Below are 23335 nucleotides of genomic sequence, written 5' to 3' on the forward strand. Positions count from 1 at the left end.
CAGGTAGCAGAACCCTAAACTCTGGTGCCCCTTTCCTTTGGGATTTTGAACCTGGAAAGTTTAAAGTGTCCTTCCTCAATATCTTTTGTTATCACATTAAGGAAGATTTTTATCTTCAAAAGTATTTGCCAGTCACTGCCAAGATTCAGTTTGCTGTTATTTCTGGCTTACGATCGCTGCTTTTGTGGTTGAAAGCGTATGAAAATGTATAATTTATCTTCCACAGAAATCTGTTTCGGTTTCTGTCCATTGATACCTATGCCGGGGGGGAAAAAACCCTCCTCATTATTATGAACGGAGTACTTCACTGTCATAGGTTATGCTCAGGACAGCATTGCTTTTCAACCAGAATGTAACCATCACTGCCCTGCCCTGTTTAGAATTTATTAAGAGCAAAATAAGCTCCTCAAGGCAATAGCTCATGTGGGAAGGAGTGGAAACCTGCTGTTTGTTTGTTTGTTTGTCTGTTTATTATTTAGATTTAGATTTATTACTAGCCTCTCGCCGGACTCTCGAGGTGAGTCACAACATATAAAACCCTAGTAAAAACATACAATAAAACCCGTAAAAAATATCAGTACACCTATATACCAGGCATAATAAAACAAGATACAGCAAAAAGAATCACAACCCTTATCTGCACTACCCTTAGATAACCCGTTCTAGAGGGGAGGGAGATAGAGGGTGCTGTTGGTATTTGTGACTGCTGCTTAATTAATTCCTGTAGGGTAGGGAGCCAGTTTGGTGTAGTGGTTAAGAGTGCGGACTTCTAATCTGGCATGCCAGGTTCGATTCTGCACTCCTCCACATGCAACCAGCTGGGTGACCTTGGGCTCGCCATGGCACTGATAAAACTGTTCTGACCGGGCAGTGATATCAGGGCTCTCTCAGCCTCACCCACCCCACAGGGTGTTTGTTGTGGGGAGAGGAATGGGAAGGCGACTGTAAGCCGCTTTGAGCCTCCTTCGGGTAGGGAAAAGCGGCATATAAGAACCAACTCTTCTTCTTCTTCTTCTTCAAATCGCAGATATTCCTTGCGGCCCAGCCTCATCCAACGACCTGGCGGAAGAGCTCCGTTTTACAGGCACTGCAGAATGCTGAAAACTCCAGCTAGGACCCGCAGCTCTTCCAGGAGCTTATTCCACTAGGTTGAGGCCAGGACCGAAAAGGCTCTGGCCCTGATCGAGGCCAGGCGCGCCTCTCTGGGGCCGGGGAGGCATATGCCTCTCCTTAGATTTCTTTTCAGCAGCACTTAATGAAGTTTAACACAGCAGTGGTTTTCTTACACAGCACACACACAACACCACAGGGTTTCGCCAGCAGCAGCAACCGCTAAAGCTCAAATGAACCTCTGGAGGTGAATGCTGGCCAACGTCCTGGGCATTTCTAAACAAACCTTTGCATGATGAAGAAAAGAAAAACTTCTGTCTTCAGTGGACAAACCCAATGATGCTAAAAGAGGGATCTGTGACAATTCTGCCAGGTGGAAAGGGCTGGCAGAAGGAGTGTTTTGACTTCATTCCCTTTGAAGATCTCCACAGCGGCTCCTTAGGGAAAGGAGAAGCTTCCTGAAGCATTAGACAGCAAAACCCCACTCTAGTAATGACATGCATAATTGGAGTAGAGTTGCTCTAGCAGCAGAAGGAAGGAACTAAGTTAAATCACCACTGGCAGAAGAGAAAAATAAAGGAAGGAGAAACTTTGGCCTTCTTTCCTCCCCATCTCTATATGTCTCCAGAAGATTCCTTTGCAGTCAGATGCATTCAAGGACAATTGTTGCTACTGTCAATTCACTAAACCTGGAAAGTCCCTGGACAATGAGCTGTTTCCTCCATTCAGCTTTTAAGATAACAGTTTTCTGCAAGCACTGACTAGAAGCAATGGGGTGGATCCAACCATGCTCCAAGTAGCATTTCTCAAACTTCTGTGGCTTTTGCATGGGAGATACAGTCTTTAGGCTGGAGAACGCTTCATATTTAAGCCAAAAAATGGTGAGATATAGTTAGCCAGCATGGTGCGGTGGTTAAGATCTGCAGCTTCTAATCTGGTGAGCCAAGTTGGGTGACCTTGGGCTAGTCACAGCCCTGATAGTGCTGTTCTGACCAAACAGTCCTGTTGGAGCCCTCTTAGCCCCACCTACCTCACAAGGTGTCTGTTGTGGGGAGAGGAAGGGAAGGCGATTGTAAGCCACTTTGAGACTCCCTCAGGCAGTGAAAAGGGAAGTATAAAAATCAACTCTTCTTCTAAAATTAATAAATGAATACTGCTCAGTAGAATAGTATGATAACAGTAGGACCCATTCCAGTTGCTGAGTGCTGCTGACAAACTAGGAGACCTACAATGCAATCTTAAACAGAACTAGATGCTTCCAGGGCCACAGCCACGGTCAGGCAGGAGGGCGTGTGAGCGGCCATACGGTAAGACAGGAAGTTCAGCAGCAACCTGGTGCTGCACAGAGTCTTGCATTGCCCGTTTTAAGACTGTAGCAGTTCTATTCTGCTCACAGAATTCTGCTCACTCCACACAGCATGCTCACTCCACACAGAACGGGAGGAAATTTAGAGAGAACACTGTTGCTGAGGTCCCTCCTCTCCACAAACCACACCCTCCCTTGGCTCCCCCCTCCCCCACCAAAAAAAGTCTCCATATAATTCCCAACCCAGAACTGGCAACAGTAATTTAAATCCAAATGCAAATTCCTATGCAGTTGTCCTTACGTGAACAGCGCCGCACAAAACATTACTGTGGAGGAAGATGTATCTCTATGTAGAATATAATGCACATAATGCTATTCACTATGCACCCTTTAAAATTATGATTTCAGGAAGCATTCAATATAGTGAGCGATTTCTTACCTGGAAAAGTATTACTTCTGAATGACGTTCAGTAATCTGCAAAAATGGAATGGCATAATCAGTAACAGTCTCATACAATACTCACATTTATACACAGTATACTTCCAGGTGAAATCATTCATCATTCAGCTCCGAACTGTGCTCCGAGATCCCTGTGGGCCTCTTCAAATATTAACAATTAGCAGTAAATGTCAACATCCGCCAAATTTATGACACTGCAAAAAATAGATTTAGGCAGAGAGACACAGGAATACTTCCTCACTCATTGCCTAACAATGTTTTGTTTTCCCCCCCAGACAGAACTATATTCCAGGATGTGAAAACTTTGAACCATTTTTTATTGCAAGCCCAATTAACATATAATATTAATTATATGTTCCAATGAATATATAAAGGAGACATAAAAATAGCTGACTAAAATAACCAAAATATAATACAACTGGCATAAATATAAAAACCAAAAAGGATCAGTGGAGTAAGTAGGGATGCCAACCTCCAGGTGGTGGCTGGATCTCTCTTATTGTTTCAACTGAGGTCCAAGCAACAGAGAGTTCACCTAGAGCAGTGGTTCTCAACCTGGGGGTCGGGACCCCTTTGGGGGTCGAACGACCGTTTCACAGGGATAGCGGCAGGACGAGCAATTTGGCCGGGATAGATTGAGATAGAGCATTCATCTGTCTGGAGCAGTGGAAAAGAGCGAGATCGGAATGGTGGGACAAGAGGAAGAGCTGAACTGAGAAACTCCGGGGGAAAAAAACAGTTTATATACAATCATGAACAATGGATCTTCACGCCAATGGTCTTTTTTTGTTTAATTTCTGTGAAAGAACACTTGCATAGTTTTATGGTTGGGGGTCACCACAACATGAGGAACTGTAGTAAAGGGCCGTGGCATTATGAAGGTTGAGAACCACTGACCTAGAGAAAATAGCCACTCTGGAAGTTGAACTCTATAGTATTATGCCCCAAACCCTGCCCTCTTCAGACTCTACCCCTAACATTTCCAGGTATTTCCAATGTGGAGTTTGCAACTCTAGGAATAAAACCCATCCAAACTCTTGGAATAAAACCCATTGTTGACGGCCTTGGTGGAGGACTGACAGTCCCACCTTTCAATGCCCCTAGATGAGATCCCCCCCCAGATGTCCTCTCCGCCCTTGACTCAAACGGATGCCTTGAACTTCGGGAGAGGAAAAGGGAAGTGAGACGCCACACTAGAGCAAGTGTGGCGGAAAACTCATGACTTCTGATTGCATGCTTATGAGGGTGTATGAGATTGCAGTGAAAGTGGCGAAATGGGATTTTTTTGCTGTGGAATTTGCTTCCGCGAGCTCTCGCCCAGCAAGCTCTCTCCCAGTGCCAGTTTGGTGTAGTGGTTAGGAGTGCGAACTTCTAATCTGGCATGCCAGGTTCGATTCTGCACTCCTCCACATGCAGCCAGCTGGGTGACCTTGGGCTCGTCACGGCACGGATAAAACTGTTCTGACCGGGCAGTGATATCAGGGCTCTCTCAGCCTCACCCATCTCACAGGGTGTCTGTTGTGGGGAGAGGAATGGGAAGGCGACTGTAAGCCGCTTTGAGCCTCCTTCGGGTAGAGAAAAGCGGCATATAAGAACCAACTCTTCTTCTTCTTCAGTGCACTTACTGCCCTTGAAGAGGGGCGCCAAAATATTAGTAAATTGGACCTCAGCTGTGAGGCATTATCGAGCTTTTTCGCAGATAAAATCTTGTCACTCCACCATGATCTTCCCACCACGGCTGATACAGATAGGGAACTGGAGGCCTGTTGGCCTCTTAACATTTTTCTTCTGTAAGATGGCATCAATAGACAAGCCCATGGCCACTGTACTGTGTAGTTTGACCCTTAGCTTTCTCTTGAAAATAGTCTGAGAGGAAGTGAAAGCCCAGCTGTTACTGGTGGCACAGTTAAAGATCCTGTGCCAGTACTAAGTCTGAGGAGGGTGTTTCTGAGTCTGTCCACACCGGATGCTCAAGTGAAGGAATATTTATATATTTTTAACTAGCTTGGGATTCTGGTCCCTGAACAACCCACCATGGTGCTGAATATTTCCTAATCTACAGATTACGATGTTTATTATGAAAAGGATGACCTCATTATAGAAAAAATTATCTCACTTCTGAGAACTGAAAGCCTTTAAAAGAGGAAGGCAAATTTCTATATGACTGCAACCATTGCTTGCTTCTGCCTGCCAATATTAATATACAAAGCCGTTACAGAACCAGCAAAGCTGGCAAGGAACAAGATGTCACTATGTCAAAGGGTGAAAAGGAGGAAATAGAAGTTTTCAAATCAGTCACACTGCACACAAAACCACAGCGGTTCCCACCAGGATTTCATACATATTAACCATTAGATGAAACTATTCCAGCTAAAGAGAACAGGCGTAACTAAAAAGAATACATCCAACAAATGAGATCTTCAGAAATTCTCCAGAACTCTTAAGAGTTCTAAGTGAAGAGTGAAATCTACCAATTTAGAATATAAGATTACAGTTATTAATGATATGCACTCAATAAAAAGCAGTTTAAATACTATTTTATGTATAAACAAATATAGGAAAACAAGAAAAAATATCAAGTTTGTTTTGATTTCAGTGTGTTTGAATGGTCCTGGAGGAGATTAGGAACGGGAGGAGAGCAAGCCAGGTGTAGATCCCCATTCAGCCATGGAAGCTGGCTGGCTTGTTCTGGGCAAGTTATATACTCTGAGCCTAACCTACCTAACAGGGTTGTTCTGAGGCTACAGTGGTGAAAGGGAGAATGCTGTAAACCACCTTTAATAAATGAATAATAGTTAGTCAGATTGAAATACAGGGAGTGACTTGTAGGATTGCACATCTTCACCCATGCATATTCCCTCCTCACCACTATAGCATTTAGTTAGAGTTAGGCCCATTATGCACGGCCGCCGAAACGGCGATTTCGGGTCACATGGAAAACGCGGAGGGGGAAGACGCGACGCATACCGGTTATACACGGGGCGGGGCGCGACGGCGGCAAAACCCAGAGTAACCGATTATGCACGCGCCGATCCGGGCGCCGCTTCTGGTTGCGCCCCGCTCACCCGGAAGCTGCGCTTTCTTCCGCGTTTCACTGACGCGGCTTTTTCGGCGGCATGCACCGAAGCTGCAGCCGGTTGCAGCCGGCTCCGTTGCTTTATCCGTGATTTTAGTCGCCGCCATTCCACCCCGAATGTGCGCTAAAACCCCCGTGCATAATGGGTCTTATATGTGCGCCAAATTTTAAGCTTATCATGGCTAGCTTTAAACCAGAATTTGCAACTATGGTCAGTGGCTGGTTTGCAAATACCAGTTCAACCGAGCCTGGAATAATAAGAGACCCACCATGGTTTGGTAAACAGTACTACATTTGCACATGAATGAGAACCATCCGCGGATGTATTAAACCCAGTCCAACATAATGCTTCCCCATTTTGTGCCATATAGTTCCCTCACATCTCTGAAGACAAGATGCCCTTCACAAATATATAGAAAGATAATTTAAAATAAAAACTTGCCTATCCACAAAGATCTGGCTCATAAGGGCCTATCCAGACTAAGATTTTGACACCCAACCATAAGATCTGCACAAATCTTGCAAGCACTAAATTTCCTTCTAAGTAATGAATGGTTGTAAACATGGATGCAATCAGTTCCACCTGATATTCATAACCTGATAAACACTAACAAAAGGCTCATAGGATTTGACTTGTCATGTCAAATCCCAGCTTGCTGGGAGCAGCGGCATATAAATTTAATGAATGAATGAATGAATGAATGAATGAATGAATGAATGACAGCTAATAGAATATGAACAAACTTTGGCAGTTGTGCAGACTTGTTTTTTAAAATGGGGCAAAATATCAGGACCCAAATGCAATTGTGCTGCAGCCTGCTAAACTATTTTCCATCTATCACAGATATGTCAGTGTCGTGCATTCCAGGGAGATGTGACAGAGCTCTTTTAACTCTCCCCAGCTGTCATTGAGTGGATTAAAAATTAAGATATTTGGATTTAGGGAGATTGCCCAATTGGGCTGCATATCTGTTATATCAACTTGGTTATATATTTTATATTATTACTTATGCTTCCTGTATGTATCTACCATACAATCAATCAGTCAATAACTTCGGTTCAAAATGCTTGCACAGCTGTGAAGACACAAATACATTTACTTTCCATCCCAGGAGGAAACACTTTTTTAGCCTTGAACTCTTACTTAGCATCTTTAGCTTTTATACAGCGAAATATGAAAAAAATAATTTCAAAGCCACCTTCCTTTATGTATAAGCAGACACAATTCTGTAGCACAGGAGGCATTTGAGCTGCATGAGCTTGAATGGTGCTATTAGCCAGTATCAATCCATCTCACATAATGAACAAGGAAGGGCATAAACCAGGGCACAAACAAAATTTCCCCATGAAAATGCCCAATTTGTGCCTCCTAAGCTGTGGTTCAGGGAGGTGGTTCCCCTGAACATTTCATAGACCATTGTCTGGTTTAAGGGTTCAGCTGGTAGCCATTTTAGGCTGACAGCAGATGGGTGCATACACCCTGCTCTCAGCCCACAGTGTCTGAAAGTGATTTCAGTGCACTGGATAGCTTCCCTTCCTTTGGAAGGGGAGGAAAGGGATCCAACACGTTGAAAAAGACTTGAAGCCCTTTCAGTCTGACCCATGGGCCTCTCATCTCTCACGACAAAAATGGCTGCAATTTATTTCAGCCAACTGTTTCACTCCCCCCCCCCCACCTACACACACTTCTAAGCTGACAGAAGTGAAATAGACTAGCCCAAACCAGACTGGTTCATTGCGGGGGGGGGTCGGGGGGGGTCTGGGTTGGGTCTTCAGTTTAAACACCTGAACAAACAATTTTCAGTTTGTGCCCACCCCTATTCATTAAGTACTCTATTCGAGCTGAAATTTTGTATGTGGATTAAGTTCCCCGGCCCAGAGCATCATAGCAAAGTTCTGATTCTCACTACATCTCTACACCCCAGTACCAGAATCAAAAGCCAAAAATGTTTTCTGCTGTTCACAAAGTCACCTTTTCTAACCGCATACAAACTACCATGACTGGCCTCCAAAGACCTGCTTTAGGTTCACTCAGTCCTGTCACTGTTTTCTTTAAACAGTAGATCTCCATGTCGTATCACAAATTGCTTGTGAAGCATCAGAAACCTCACTGTTCCAGCATAAAACTGGGGGGGGGGGGTGCTGTTTGAAAAATACAACTTCATATCCACTTTGAGATATGAACTCCAGCTTGGAAAATTCCTGACATTTTGGAGGCAGTGCTTGTGGGGGAAGGGGGGACTCTAAGGAGGGATTTTACCTATATGTGGAATACGATAGAGCAGCCTTTAGCAGCTTTTTTTTTACCGTTGAGAAGCCTCTGAAACATTCACCAGTCTTTAAGAAACCCCAGAAAATGAAGCAACCATGAAGAATAGGTTGGGAAGCATAGCTCTGTACACGCCCACCCGGGGCCCCTCTCTTGGTCATGTCACCCAATAAATGCTTAACAAATTTTAAAAATACATAACAAATTAACTTCCACCCATTCAAGAATCCCTTCTAGGTTCGTCAAGAAACCCCAGGGTTTCATGAAAGCTTGCCATAGTGTCTATGCTCTGAAGCAGCCATTTTCTCCAAGGGGACTGCTCTCTGTGGCTGGGAGGTCAGTTGTAATTCTAGGAGAAAGTAAGGTAAAGGTAAAGGTATCCCCTGTGCAAGCACCGAGTCATGTCTGACCCTTGGGGTGACGCTCTCTAGCGTTTTCATGGCAGGCTCAATACGGGGTGGTTTGCCAGTGCCTTCCCCATTCATTACCGTTTACCCCCCAGCCAGCTGGGTACTCATTTTACTGGCCTCGGAAGGATGGAAGGCTGACAAACCGACTATTAGGTCCACAGAACAGATATGTGCTTCCGGATCCCTGGCCTACCTATTCCAGCACCAAAATGAGAAAAGTGTCTGGTAAAGTCTAGACAACGCCTCGCGAATGTATTTAGCCATAGACAAAATGCACATTTTAAAAAGCCAGTTCAAATACTGCAACACAGCAGTCAACTGTGTGTTATGTGTGAAAAGCTTATTACCCATGCCAAGTTTGAGCAATCACACTTTACAGTCAATTTAACTTAAGGCAATGCACAGCTGCTACTTTGGAAGTTTCATGCTGTGGAAATAATAATGAAGACCATATGATCAATCTTCCCGAAGACATTTAAAATTAAAATGTTTTTTTTTTTAAAGACTGTGTTACACCATGCTTAAACACAAGATAAAGTACGACTTACTGGGGTAAAAAATGCTAAAGTAATAATAATTTGTAATAATTTGTAATAATAATTTGTAAAAAAGTAACCAGGCTCCTTCAAAATTCCCCTTCTCTGTCTTATTACAGCAGGGCACCAAACAATGGGAGGCTGCGAACATGTTTGATGTGGAAAGAAACAATATTCGAGTCCTACCATCCCCTCTCATATGCCATGACAAGGTGTGGAGACACATACACTGTACAGTGAAGCATCATCCTGAAAAATGCAGAACATTGGAAGCATGTGCAAATTCGTGCTAATCCCTGCTCAGCACTGACTGACCTGCTCAAGCCACTATCAACACAATCCTGAACAGAATTACACCTTTCCACTTCTGTTAACATCAGTGGGTATAAAGATAAAGGTAAAGGTATCCCCTGTGCAAGCACTGGGTCATGTCTGACCCTTGGGGTGACGCCCTCTAGTGTTTTCATGGCAGACTCAATACGGGGTGGTTTGCCAGTGCCTTCCCCAGTCATTACCGTTTACCCCCCAGCAAGCTGGGTACTCATTTTACCGACATCGGAAGGATGGAAGGCTGAGTCAAGCTTGAGCCGGCTGCTGGGATTGAACTCCCAGCCTCATGGGCAGAGCTTCAGGCTGCATGTCTGCTGCCTTACCACTCTGCGCCACAAGAGGCTCTTAGGGTATAGAAGGGCTTAACTCTGTTTAAGATTACACTGTAAGAGTCCTTCTGATGTATTTTATATAAACAAAGCCACTGTCACATTGCTTTTTCCTACAAAAAAAGCAGTCTCAGAAGCCCTAGGAGTAGGGTTACCAACCTCCAGATGATGCCTGGAGTTCCCCCAGAATTACAACTGATCTTCCAGACCAAACAGATCAACCCCCTAGGGGCTCATGGGAATTGTAGTCCAGAGCCATCTGAGGAAAAACAGTTTGGCCACCCCTGTACTGTACTATTCCACATCCCCATGAAGTAAACTAGCACTCTGTGAAAATGCTTCTTCCTGGTATACAAAATTCATCAAAGTCACTTACCAGTGACAAGTATGTTTTGTCAGCCCGGCAACTTAGAAGCAGCAGTGTGTGCAGCCACTAATGACATAGTAAAAAAAAAGTTGTAAATTACTGAAGCAACAGAGTTACTGAAGCAACAGAGATGAACCCAGAGAAATATCTGGGTGTCCCACTAGTGCAGAGGACAATGGGAGAGGCTACAGGCCCACTTACTACATAGATTTCCTTTACTGACTTCCACCCTAAGGGATGTTGGCTGCTCCTTGCTTTCTTGGACTTATATAGAGTCGTCTCTCTTCAGTAATTCTTTTATTCTTATTTCACACAAGTCCCGACACATTTCGCCTTACAGCTTTTTCAAGGCGCTTCAGACGCCACAAGCTAGGTTTAGCTATTGTATGACCTCAAGAGATTCCTTAAAAAGTTGAAGTTGGTCCTTAAATATAAAAACCATCCCTTGAAAAAGCTGTAAGGCGAAACGCGTGGGGACTCGTGTGAAATAAGAATAAAAGAATTACTGAAGAGAGACGACTCTATATAAGTCCAATTTGGATATTTTATTGCCACATAGGTTTCCCAGTGCATCTGTATTTTTCTATATTTGTTCCTTCACTGGGACCCACCCCTCCCGGTTCATTATTTTTGCTCACTGCTTTCAGCATGAGCGGCTGACCACAATGGCCTCCCATCATCCCTCTTCTTTAAAGATGGGTGGTCCAAAAGCCACTAGAACCCCATCCCACAACTTCTCAGCCATCTGGGTGGCTTAAATTTAAGCTTCCTCCCTTCACCCACTCATTTCTGGAACCAGATTCCAGAAGTCACACACACACACTTCCCTTGTGTATCCTGTATTATCTACCAAAAATTCCATAAGTAATAAATAAGAAGCAACCAAGAGGCATCACGTCATTGTTCTTCTGTGTGTATGACTTCTGTTCTCTAAAACTCTTAATTGTTGTTCATTTATCCAACATAGTACCATAGCTCCTGTAGCATATCTGGTAAGATCTGTTTTTTGAAACTTGGGTTAGTCAGAATTCTGGCCGCTTCCAGCAAATTTTAAATTAAAACTCTAAACTTACCCAATAGGTATAATTCCCTAAAAGCAAAACTTGTCTCTTTACTAAAAAAAAAACAAAGTGAGTCCAATAGCACCGTTAAGACTAGTGTGAGCTTTGTGCACGCACATGAAAGCTCAGGCCTTGAATAAATCTTTGTTGGTCTTAAAGGTCTTACATGGCTACCCGCTTGAGTGTATCTTTACTGATATGCTTACCCAAGAATATTATTGATCAAATATTTTTGCCTGAGTATGCCTGAGCAACCTGACAATTATGACTTCTTATATAAGGGAAAGAGCCTCTTGTGGCGCAGAGTGGTAAGGCAGCCGTCTGAAAGCTTTGCCCATAAGGCTGGGAGTTCAATCCCAGCAGCCGGCTCAAGGTTGACTCAGCCTTCCATCCTTCCAAGGTCGGTAAAATGAGTACCCAGCTTGCTGGGGGGTAAACGGTAATGACTGGGGAAGGCACTGGCAAACCACCCCGTATTGAGTCTGCCATGAAAACGCTAGAGGGCGTCACCCCAAGGGTCAGACATGACTCGGTGCTTGCACAGGGGATACCTTTACCTTTTACCTTTATATAAGGGAAGGAATCTCTCTTTTTGCACCCTTCTCCGCCCTCCCCATTTGCCTCTCACTTACCTTCTGTGTGGGTGCTAATTTGCTTTTTTCTGCATCCTCATCCCCCTCTCTTCTCAGTCTAAAAGAAATTGCTAGCTGTTCTCTTGATCTCTCTTTCTCTTTCCTCTCCCCAGGTATGCCACCCACCTTCTCATATTATTACTTTTTAATGATTCGATTGCAAGGAAGGGTAACTTGTTTTGATTTTCATTTCCTGGGACCACCTCCTTTCAAAGCATCTTTGGGCTCTTATTTTGAACCTGCTTCATCGTGCTTCCATCCTGCCACCTTTATTTTTGCCTTTTCATTTGAGACTGTCTTATTTTCTTGTTCGCTTCTGATCTCCCTTTCTGAGGAGGAGCCCCGACCTGGTCATCCCTGGTAAGCTTGATCCCATCAGATCTCAGAAGCTAAGCAGAGTGAGGCCTAGCTAGCACTTGGAAGGGCGACCTCCAAGGAATACCAGGGTCGTGTCATGGGGGCAGGCAATGGCAAACCACCTCCAAATGTCTCCTGCCTGGCAGCCAGACAGCCTTAGGATCTCCTGGCTATATTACACACTTGCCATACAATAACTTAAATAAATAAATACTAATCCAAGGGAATTTTGATCTGGGCCCATATCACATTTTCATTTGCCCTGCCTCCTAAGGGCACACAGTATTTTCCATGCTTTCCCCCTACTGCTTTTTATCATCAAAACTATCTTTGTGAAGTAGGTCAAGTGGTGAAAAAATGCCTGACCCCAAAGTACTCAGAGCTGTATGAATGAATGGGAATTTGTCCTACACACACACACTTACAGTCCTCCATGAACACCTACCAGGAAATTGAATTTTATCCCATCCCTCCCTCCCCCGGATAAATTAAGGCTGTTGGCCTTACACAATTAACCTTGCACCAGGGGTAAGTAACAAAACCTTCACGGAATTCAGTATGCTCAACCCAGCAATCTGGCTGCTCTGTGACACAGAGTTCCATATGCGAAAACACAAGAAATTTGGGGGATTCATGAAGTCCCAGTAACATGGGAAAGGTCATATTAGGGAATGTCTGTGCCTCATCAGGGTCCTTCCCTCCAAAGAATAACCATGCATGTTTTAGGATTATTGTTCGATGAGGCAATTTTATCGAGCAGTCCACAATGGTACTGATTAAGGGGCTATACACTGTTAAAGCTAATCCTCAATTTACCAGCAATATATCACAGAGGATGAGAGCAAAACTGTGGGTAACCGCTAGCAAAATTATTTAACGAAAACACTGAGAACACACATCTCGCATCCGAGGGTCTATTAAAGTTAGCAGCGCTGAAATGAAGTGTGACATCTCCAGACCTAACCCCCCCTCCTGAAATCACAGTGTTTTGATCTTTTTTCTTTTCTTTTTTTTCCTTTGCTCTCCAGCTATACATGTCACATGGCACCACTTTTCTCCTTTTATGGGCAAAAAAACAGAAGGAAGCCAGTCAGCCCAGAAAACTGTTCACTTCAAGACGGCTGCATGAATAAAAAAAAAAAATGCAAGTTGTAATGCAAGTCTCTCCCACCTCAGTGAGAAAATGCATTCACATCCTAAAAGGGAGCAGGAGGGGGGGGGGACACCTCCACCGCTAACTTTTCAAGTGTGCATGGTGTTATATTTCTACAGAACGTTTCCTGCTAAACCGACACAGAAAGATTGTTGAGAACAAGAAAAACAGCATATTATGCACACATGCCTTCTTTAAATTCATTGGTGTGCAGATGTATTACTGCCGTATGATTGCATCCGTCTTGTTTTTACAAACAGAAGCACTGACACGGTGTACCAGTAAAAATGCATGCTTGCATAATCCGGCATTTACAATTCCATAGGCTTCTACAGATGTCCTATAACATTTTAGCATCTGCCTCCCACTGATCTGCTAAATGTAGCTTTGGTTGAGTGGGAGAAAATGTACCTTAATGCACGCAGAAAAACCAACTGAATATCAAGCTAAAAAGCTAACGTTCTGCCAGCCGAAACAAGGCTTTGCATTGCAGGCATTGAAAACAGAAGACTTTTGTTAGTGATTACATTTTACCACACATACAAGGAGAACATGTCACATGTACAGTATTTGCTGGCGTATAAGACTACTTTTTCCTCCTGAAAAACATGCCTCCAAGTGGGGGGGTCATCCTATACGCCGGGTGCACTTCAGTTGGGATAGACATGGCTGCCCATAGTGGCCCATAGTACTGTAATGTAATGTAACAAACTCTATATTTTGAGTGGAAATGTTGGGGGGTCGTCTTATACGCCCACTCGTCTTATACGCTGGCAAATACGGTAATTGTCCTGATACACACCATTGCTATATTGGTTGCAAGGACAATGTGTTGATTCTGTGAAGGTTCAAGGGGGTGGCAGGTTACAGTGGATGAGCAATAGGGTTGTGAGTGTCCTGCAGAGTGCAGGAGATTGGACTTGATGACCCAGGAGGTCCCTTCCAACTCTATGATTCTATGATTTCATATAAGGGTGTCTCAATATATGCAATGTGAGGTCTTTTCATCCTCAGTGTAAATACCTGTCTTGCCCCTTTCAGTCAAAAACATTTTTACTTCGTAAATGTTTAGACCACCACTGAAGGAGCTTGCCCAAGGCAATTTACAAAATAAAAATAATAAAAGCCAAACAATAAAATATTTTAATCAAAATCTACCAGCAAAAATCATTAAAAATCAGCCCAGCACAGAATGCATAGGCCATAAAATCTAGCATCCAAAAACAGCCCAGCATTAAAAAATATATACAATACAGACAAACACGTTTCCAGCCTAAGGTAGTGTTTAAAAATATCACCCCTTAATTAAAGGCCAGGGTGAACGGACACTTTTTGGCCTGGCTCCTGAAAGAAAGCAAGAGAGGCACTAAGGGACCCTCGAGGGACAGGACATTCCACAAGCAAGGTGCCACTACTGAAAAAGCCCTTCCTCTAGTTCAGAAGTAGTCAACCTGTGGTCCTCCAGATGTTCATGGACTATGAACCCCTGCCAGCATTTGGGAATTGTAGTCCATGAACATCTGAAGGACCACAGGTTGACTACCCCTGCTCTAGTTGTCACCTGCCTTATCACCTGCCTTACCTCATGCACAGAGACTAGGGCTTTTGAGGCAGACCTTAGCTGTTGGGCTGAACAATATGGGAGAAGGTGGTCCTTCAAGTATCCTGGCCCCAAGCCTTAGGACTATTCAGAAGCATCCTTATGGAAAGTGCATGACTGTAATCTAACCTGGATGCAATCATAACACAGCACACTGAAGCAACAGTTTATATGATGATGGTGTGTTCTAGTGTGCTCTCCCCATATGCCATTACCCAATTTCCAGTAAATGTGACCATGACATCTGAATTACAATGCAATCCAAAAAAGAGCTAAAACCTTTTAAAATCCATTGAAGCTAATAGTCTGTAAAATGTAACTCTAAGCCAGGTTTCTTCAACTTTTTTACTCTTGTGAAACCCCTGAAGCATTCTTCAGGCTTCAAGAAACCCCAGAAGTGGCGCAATCATGCAGAATGTGGTTCGGAAGCATAGCTGTGTACACCCCCACCTGGGGCCCCTCCCATTCCCACCGCCTCCAGGCCGATCATTGGCCATTTGGGGTGGGTGGGTCTACTTGACTATATATGGTCCTATAACCCAATTAAAGAGCCTCTTGTGGTGCGGAGTGGTAAGGCAGCAGACATGCAGTCTGAAAACTCTGCCCATGAGGCTGGAAGTTCAATCCCAGCAGCCGGCTCAAGGTCGACTCAGCATTCCATCCTTCCGAGGTTGGTAAAATGAGTACCCAGCCTGCTGGGGGGTAAATGGTAATGACTGGGGAAGGAAATGGCAAACCACCCCGTATTGAGTCTGCCATGAAAACACTGGAGTGCATCACCCCAAGGGGCAGACATGACCCGGTGCTTGCACAGGGGATACCTTTCCCTTTACCTATAACCCAATAAATGTTTAACAAATTTCAAAAATATATTAAAAATTATTAACTCCCACCCTTTCAGGAAACCCTTCCAGGGCCATCAAAAAACCTCAGAGTTTCATGAAACCCTAGTTGACAAAGCTTGCTCTAAGCAGAAAGCTCCAGCTGGTTATGCAGTTTACGTTACACTGTCAGGACCCAAGAACGCCAATGTTCTTTGCATACAAGCACATGCAAATTTGTAATCCTCCGTATTACCGAAATCACTATGAATAGGCGATATCCATATATTGCCTAACACAAGCTGAAGAGCTGCAGTTTCCTTATTTCATGCCAACTATCTATAGCTACCTTACCAGCACAGATAAATCAGCACTGACTTTTAATTCATCCAGCATGAAGATTGCTGATGAGCTCCAAAGCTTGTACAATGCTTTGTGTCCATTTGGTTGGTACTAATAAAAAGAATTACATGGCTTTCCTTCGGGTTTTCGATGCCATTAGCCACTGGTCCATACATTACACGCACAGACTATTGGGCTGGTCTCAAATCTGGAACTGGGTTTGATTCCCCACTCCTCTACCTGCATCCAGCAGGGTGACCTTGTGCTGGTCACAATTCTCTTAGCGTTGTTCTCACCGAGCTCTCTGATCCTCATCATCTTCACAGGGTGTCTCTTGTGGTCAGAGGAAGGGAAAGGTGTTTGTAAGGTGCTTTGGGACTCCTTTGGGTAGTGAAACGCAGGTTATTAAAACCCAGCTCTTCTTCTAATGAAGGAATTGAAGGTAACGTACATGCAGGGTTTGGTTAGACCCACTGCAATAACAGCAAAAGTGTTATCGAGCACTTGGGAACGGGGTTTGCTAGTGAATCAAATATACTAAATATGCAGTTATATATTGCTCTGCCCTGCCCTCTACCTAAAGGAATCCAGAACAACTAAACCCCACCCCAGTGGAAACACCATGATGAGAGCTCTTGTTAAATCCCACCAGAGCTACGGTGCCATTTTAGGCAGCAGATAGACAAGTGGGCCAGGCTCTGGAGCCCTCCAGCACAAGAGGCTCATGGTAGCTCAAGTCAGACTGATGGCTGAGGCAGCTAAGGATGATGTAAAAGCGGTCAGAAAAAGGCATCAAGATGACTTGGTGGTTGGAGAGGCTCATTTATAGACGTACTGGTATGGTGGCTGTGGGGGCACGCTCTGAAAGAACTGTGACTGGCCCAAGGTCAGCTAGCTGGTGGCATACAGAGGAGTAGGGAATCAAACCCAGTTCTCCAGATTAGAGGCTGCCACTCTTACCCACTACACTTGGAGGCAAGTCTTACAGACTAGAGGTAAGAACTAGTTATTTCAACTAGGGACCCCAAACCCTACCCTAATCTTACATATTGCCTTTTGCCACCTTTTCCGAATACTTCCATACCCCTCGCTTCAAGCTTCTTCATCAGCAGTTATGGAGGAAATAACTTCTCTTATTTATATACTAGAGACAAAGCCCGTTGCACCCAGGAATGCAACGGGCGCTAGCACATGCATCTGCACTGTGACCTTCCTGGGTTCTCACCCCCTCCCCGAGATCCAGCGTGGTGAAGAGGTTAAAGAGTAGCAAGCTCCAATCTCAAGGGCTGGGTTTGATTCCTAACTCCTGTTCAATATGCAGCCAGCTGGGTTGCCAACTTCTTCTAAGTGGGGGCCTGGAAACCATCAGGCACATGAAAGACAGGATGAAAGACAGAGAAAGATGGGGGAAGAGAAGGAGGAGGGAAGGAAGGCATAATTTCTCCTGGAGAAAACAGCTGCTTTGGAGGGGCACTGGCCCTCCTACCCCCACCCCATCCAACCAGTGTCTACACAAGTCACCACTGTCCCCATCCAATCCCATCTTTTCCAAAGGCTAGGCCTGGAAGGCTATGGAGAGATGGCCTGCTACCTTCCTACTCCCCAAATCTTCCAAAGTCCAGGCCAGGAAGGCTGCAGGGGAGGGGCTGCCACCTTCCTACCCCCCACATCTCCCAAAGGCCAGGCTGCTTGGGGAAGGCCATAGGGGATGGGCTGCAATTTGAACTGATTAGCCCTTACTGGCACAGTCCTCTCTCCCTACTGGCAGCACACCCCAGGGAGGACCAGTCAGGCAGGGAGTGAGTTGTCAACTTCAGCTTTATTATGTTTAGTAAAGTGATGTTTATCCATGCAAAAAGTGCCCGACAGAACTAAAGTAAGGGCTGCTTCATGTGAATAGTTATAACACAGAGATGAATGTCCATGCCAGAAAGTACCATAGCATTTGAATAGTGGCGTGAGAGTCACGTTTTACAACAGTACATGATTTGGAAGGCAATACATGTAACAGCCTTCCCATCCACAGTATGACTTTAGGGAGGAACAGAGGAGGCACAGAGATCAGGACTGAAAACAGACCATGATTTTACGCCAGATTCCCGGAAACTGTAAGCCAGTGGAAACTGCAATGTTGTTAACAGCTTGATTAATGGCAGGAATAACCAAGCCAGCTGGCCTGTTGGGTAAACCGGAAGGGAAGAGTAGCCTAAGACTATACACAGTGTGAACAAACTCAGGCTTCCTGAAACTACCAGTCTATGACTGTAGATTTATTTATTCATTTATTTACTGGCAGCACTCACTGGGACAGTTCTCTTTCCCTATCTGCATGCAATCTGAACTGATTGGCCCTTACCGGGACACTACTCTCCCCCTATCAGCAGCACAGCCCCAGGGAGGGCCAATCAGGTAGGGAGTGAGTTGTCACCTTGAGCTTTATTACGTTTAGTGATTAGTATTGGGCGGAAAGATGAATTAAAAATATTTTAAACAAACTATATTTTCTCAGCCTTTTCAGCCTTCTTCTTTCACCCTAATTTTCCTCACGGTTATTCCCTACTAACATCAACCCTTCTTTGCCTTTGATAAGTGACAACTAACCAAAAGCTTAACAAAATAATGTTTAAAAAATGCATTCTGAAATGCACCGCTAACAATAATCTCTCGTGCTAAAACAGCTAATTGGTTGCTTGGACAGAAATCCCTTGTTTTCAATCCTAGAAGATTTGCAAGAATAGAAAATACAAATGCTGTGGGATCAGAAGCTTTGTAACTTTGTTTATTCCTGATTTTAAGAGGTTCCATTCCCAGGAACTGAAGAAACGCTACTGGACTGAAAAGCTCTTAATGCATCACAGGATGGAAACAGTTCAAAGCCCACTAGCTGTAGCAATAACACCAGCTTTAACAAGTCAACATGTTGTAACTTGCAACCAACATGAGGGGATATGCCCCTTTAAGCGTATACTCATTCTTTAGTCATGGACAAATCATTTCAGTTTTTATCCCAACACCTTTTCTTAGCTCAAGGCTGGAAAAAAATATAACTGTACCATACTTAGAATATTGCCAAATTCCATTCTCTGGCACAAAGCAACATTTCATGCATGAATGTCTACCCCTCCCTGTTTCGTAAGGCACTCTGGATGAACTTCCAGTTTCAAAGGTAACAGACTCAAGCTATGGTGTTTCATGGTTCAGTCACACATGTAAAACGACGTGCTGATGTCAAGAGCTGAACAAGAACTGTGTGAAACATGAACGTAAACAACACCTTTAAAGATGCTTAGCAGATTGCCTAGTTGACAATATCCTGTTCTTTAACAACAATAGGAACTACCGTATATACTCGCATATAAGCCAACCCGCATATAAGCCGAGGCATCTAATTTTACCACAAAATCTGGGCAAACTTATTGACTCACATATAACCCGAGGGTGGGAAATGCAGCAGTTACTGGTAAATTTACATTAATTGAGGCAACAATAGGTTAAATGTTTTTGAATACTTATTTCAAAGAAAAAAACAGTAAACTAGCTCTGTCAGTGCAAAAGAGGGCCAGCAAACCAGAACAGAACAACAGTACCCAAAGTTGGCAACCTATTACAAGTACAACAGCTACCAAACTGGGAGAATGGACTACTCTAACTAAAATTGCAGTGCTCCCCCAGAACAAAACACTGAAATAAAGAACTGTAAGAATCAAGTTTTAAAAGAAACACAACCCCAAGAAGAAAAGGCAAACAATGCTGCCCCTCAGAAAAAAAGAAGTGAACATTAGGAGAAACAGTAAATCCCAAAGCACCCCAAAAAACCACCCCACTGGGAACAGGCTGTTATTTCAATTACCGTATATACCAGCGTATAAGCCGATGAGCACTTTTTCAGTGTGAATACTATGCTGAAAAACTCGGCTTATGCACGAGTATATACGGCAGGGGTAGTCAAACTGTGGCCTTCCAGATGTCCATGGACTACAATTCCCAGGAACCCCTGCCAGTGAATGCTGGCAGGGGCTTCTGGGAATTGTAGTCCATGGACATCTGGAGGGCCGCAGTTTGACTACCCCTGATATACGGTATCATGCTTGGGAGCCTGCTGGCTCAGTTTGCATTCTGCTTGCCCGTCAAGAGCATGGAGCCCATCTTTTCAGAAACTGTTCTAATGCAACTAAATTCAGGTATGGATTTGAGACGATTTTTTTTAGTGGTTAGGAGCGTGGACTTCTAATCTGGCACCCCGGGTTTGATTCCCCCCCTCCCCCACATGCAGCCAGCTGGGTGACCTTGGGCTCACCACAGCACTGAGAAGGCTGTTCTGATGGAGCAGTAATATCAGGGCTCTCTTAGCCTCACCTCCCTCACAAGATGTCTGTTGTGGGGAGAGGAAAGGGAAGGTGAACGTAAGCCACTTTGAGACTCCTTCGGGAAGAGAAAAGCGGCATATAAGAACCAACTCTCCTCCTCCTCCTCCTCTTCCTCTTCTTTGTCTTCTGTCCCTACAATTTTCTATCATAATAACAACGGTTTCTCACAGCTCCCCCCCCCCCCCAACAAACCGTCTCTGATTTTTAAAGGCCACAGAGTAAACTGGGAGGGGGGACACAGATTTTTCAGTTGAGACTCTCTACTAAAGTGTTGTGTGACCTCAGTAATTCAGCTAAATCTTGTGACAGTTCCCAAGCAGTGGCCACTGGCTCTGCAAATGCAATAAGCAGGCAGTGCAATCTGTCCAATATCTATCATTTAAAACTTGTCTTACTTGTCCTACATGGAACACGCAAAGAAAGGTCAAACAACATGCAATTTTGTGCTTTAAACAAGTAATCCAATTCAGTGAGCTGACCCCTCTGGTTATTAAGGTTATTTAGTTCTTAAGCTGGACAAAAGCAACCTCAACCAGCCATAACCTGGCCTTGTAACACATTTGGTGCTTGCACAGCCGTGGAACTTCCTCTTATTTTTTCTGACAACCTATGGTAACCCCGTAGGGTTTTCAAGCTATGAGATGTTCAGAGGCAGGTTCACCATTGCCTGCCTCTGGGTAGTAACCCTGGTATTCCTTTGATGGTTTTCCATCGAAATACTGACTAGAGCTGGCCTTGCTTAGCTTCTGATATCTGATGAGATCAGGCTAGCTGGGACTATGGAGGTCAGGGCAGTCTTAGCATGCTGCTATTCTCAAGACAAACCTCACCAGGAATCTTCAATCTGGAAATCACCTCCCTTGGATCTGAGACTATTCAAGCAAGGTTTGAAACAGCTTGGTGGTAGTGTTAGTCATCAGGATGATTAAGTCAATAATGTTCACAAAGGTATTTCACATGCAGTATCTTGGTAAGCCCTACATGAGACCTGGAAAGAAAGTCAGTATTACTTGCCACAGACAAGGCATTTAGGCTGCCAGAAGCCAATTAGAAGAAGAAGAAGAGTTGGTTCGTATATGCCGCTTTTCCCTACCTGAAGGAGGCTCAAAGCGGCTTACAGTCACCTTCCCATTCCTCTCCCCACAACAGACACCCTGTGGGGTGGGTGAGGCTGAGAGAGCCCTGATATCACTGCCCGGTCAGAACAGCTTTATCAGTGCTGTGGCGAGCCCAAGGTCACCCAGCTGGTTGCATGTGGGGGAGCGCAGAATCGAACCTGGCATACCAGATTAGAAGTCCACACTCCTAACCACTACACCAAACTGGCTATAACAACCATGCCCACACCCTAATTAATGGATTTCATGGGTAAAATGGGATTTGGGCTTCTTGAATCCTATCTTGGCAATTCATGTAGTGTCTAGAAGACTGAAATGGAGATTTAAAATATGAAGATTTTTAGCAACCTTGTCCAGGGTCAGACCCCTCAGAAAATTTCTGCAAACAGAAAGAGACTGGGGGAGGGGGAGGGCAAGGGAGGTGATCTTTTGCTAAATCTTGATACAGACCTTTGATTCTGCATCTAGGGGGTCGGTCCCTAGTTCCCAAAACATGAACTTTTTTTACTGGTTGCAGTGAGAATGGAAAGGCAACAAGGCACTCCTATTCCACTGATGGAAATTCTTCCTATTGGCTGAAATTTATCACAAGATCCAAAGTGCAGTCATTTATGGTACTAGGAAATAACCCCCATCCCATTTCCACAGTAATATATCTGCATCCTTTCCATTCTGCCTGAAGATGATGTACTTCTAGCTGGAAAGTTCTCGTACATCTATGTCTCAATAAAAATAATCACCACATCTACTTTCATCTACTGTAAATGGACTGCTTTCAAGGCCTATAATAAAGGCTGAGTGTAGCACTGCAAAAGAAACTTAGAAGGAAAGAAAAGATCATGTTTCGCAGATGAGAGAAATGGGCAAGGCACATCCCCCATATTTATTTATTTATTTGTTATATTTATATACCACCCTCCCCGAGAGCTCAGGGCAGTTTACAGGGAACAGTAAAAGATATAGATAATATATGGTAACAGGTGATAACAGTAACAACAATAGCTTAACATGATCATAACAATATGTCAATGTTCTCTTCAGATCAAGACCCTTGGTCTTGCCAACCGTCTAACAACCATGCCCACATCCTTAAGTTTCCATAGCCTATTCTTGGGATAATGTTCAAAGATATAGGGAATACTACAGCTTCTGCAATACTGCCTCAACAGTGAGCAGCTTGACTTCTCATAAGGGTACGACAGATTGCAAGGATCTGCGTTAAAAATGAAATATTCTAGTGAAAACATTGTTGATCCAAAATAGTTTTTTGAAAACCACCCATGAGGTTGCTGAAAGTAGCTTAATGATGTATGGGACCAGGGTGGTCACAGAAATATAACATCCTAACTGCCCCTCCATCCAATTTCTCTCTCTTTCTGCAAGTCAACCACAGCTATGGTCAATGAAACTGATGTTCATGGCCTACAATTCCCATGAGCCCCTGCCAGCAAACGCTGGGAGGGGCTCATGGGAAATGTAGTCCATGGACATCTGGAGGACCACAGGTTGACTACCCCTGGACTAGATGACCCAGCAGGTCCCTTCCAACTCTTTGATTCTATGATTTTAAGTCTCTCTTATTTTAGTTTTGATTGTAGAAGTTTTAGTGACCATTTAGTCCGACGTAGTACAGTACAATGTGGAAACCAGACCTAGATAGTCCAGGCAAGCTCAATTCCATCAGATTTTGG

At 44.1% G+C, this 23335-nt stretch overlaps 1 protein-coding gene across 1 annotated transcript in view; it reads right to left on the bottom strand.

Moving 5' to 3' along the window:
- Positions 1-23335, bottom strand: part of CYRIA (CYFIP related Rac1 interactor A) — a 75564-nt gene that overhangs the window by 39138 nt on the left and 13091 nt on the right. Inside the window, exon 2 of the mRNA XM_077311056.1 lies at positions 2856-2891. The gene's annotated coding sequence lies outside the window, so the exon portion shown is untranslated. The remainder of the gene's footprint in view (positions 1-2855; positions 2892-23335) is intronic.

The sequence above is a fragment of the Paroedura picta genome, chromosome 1 (genome assembly GCF_049243985.1).
Source record: "Paroedura picta isolate Pp20150507F chromosome 1, Ppicta_v3.0, whole genome shotgun sequence".
NCBI lineage: Eukaryota > Metazoa > Chordata > Lepidosauria > Squamata > Gekkonidae > Paroedura > Paroedura picta.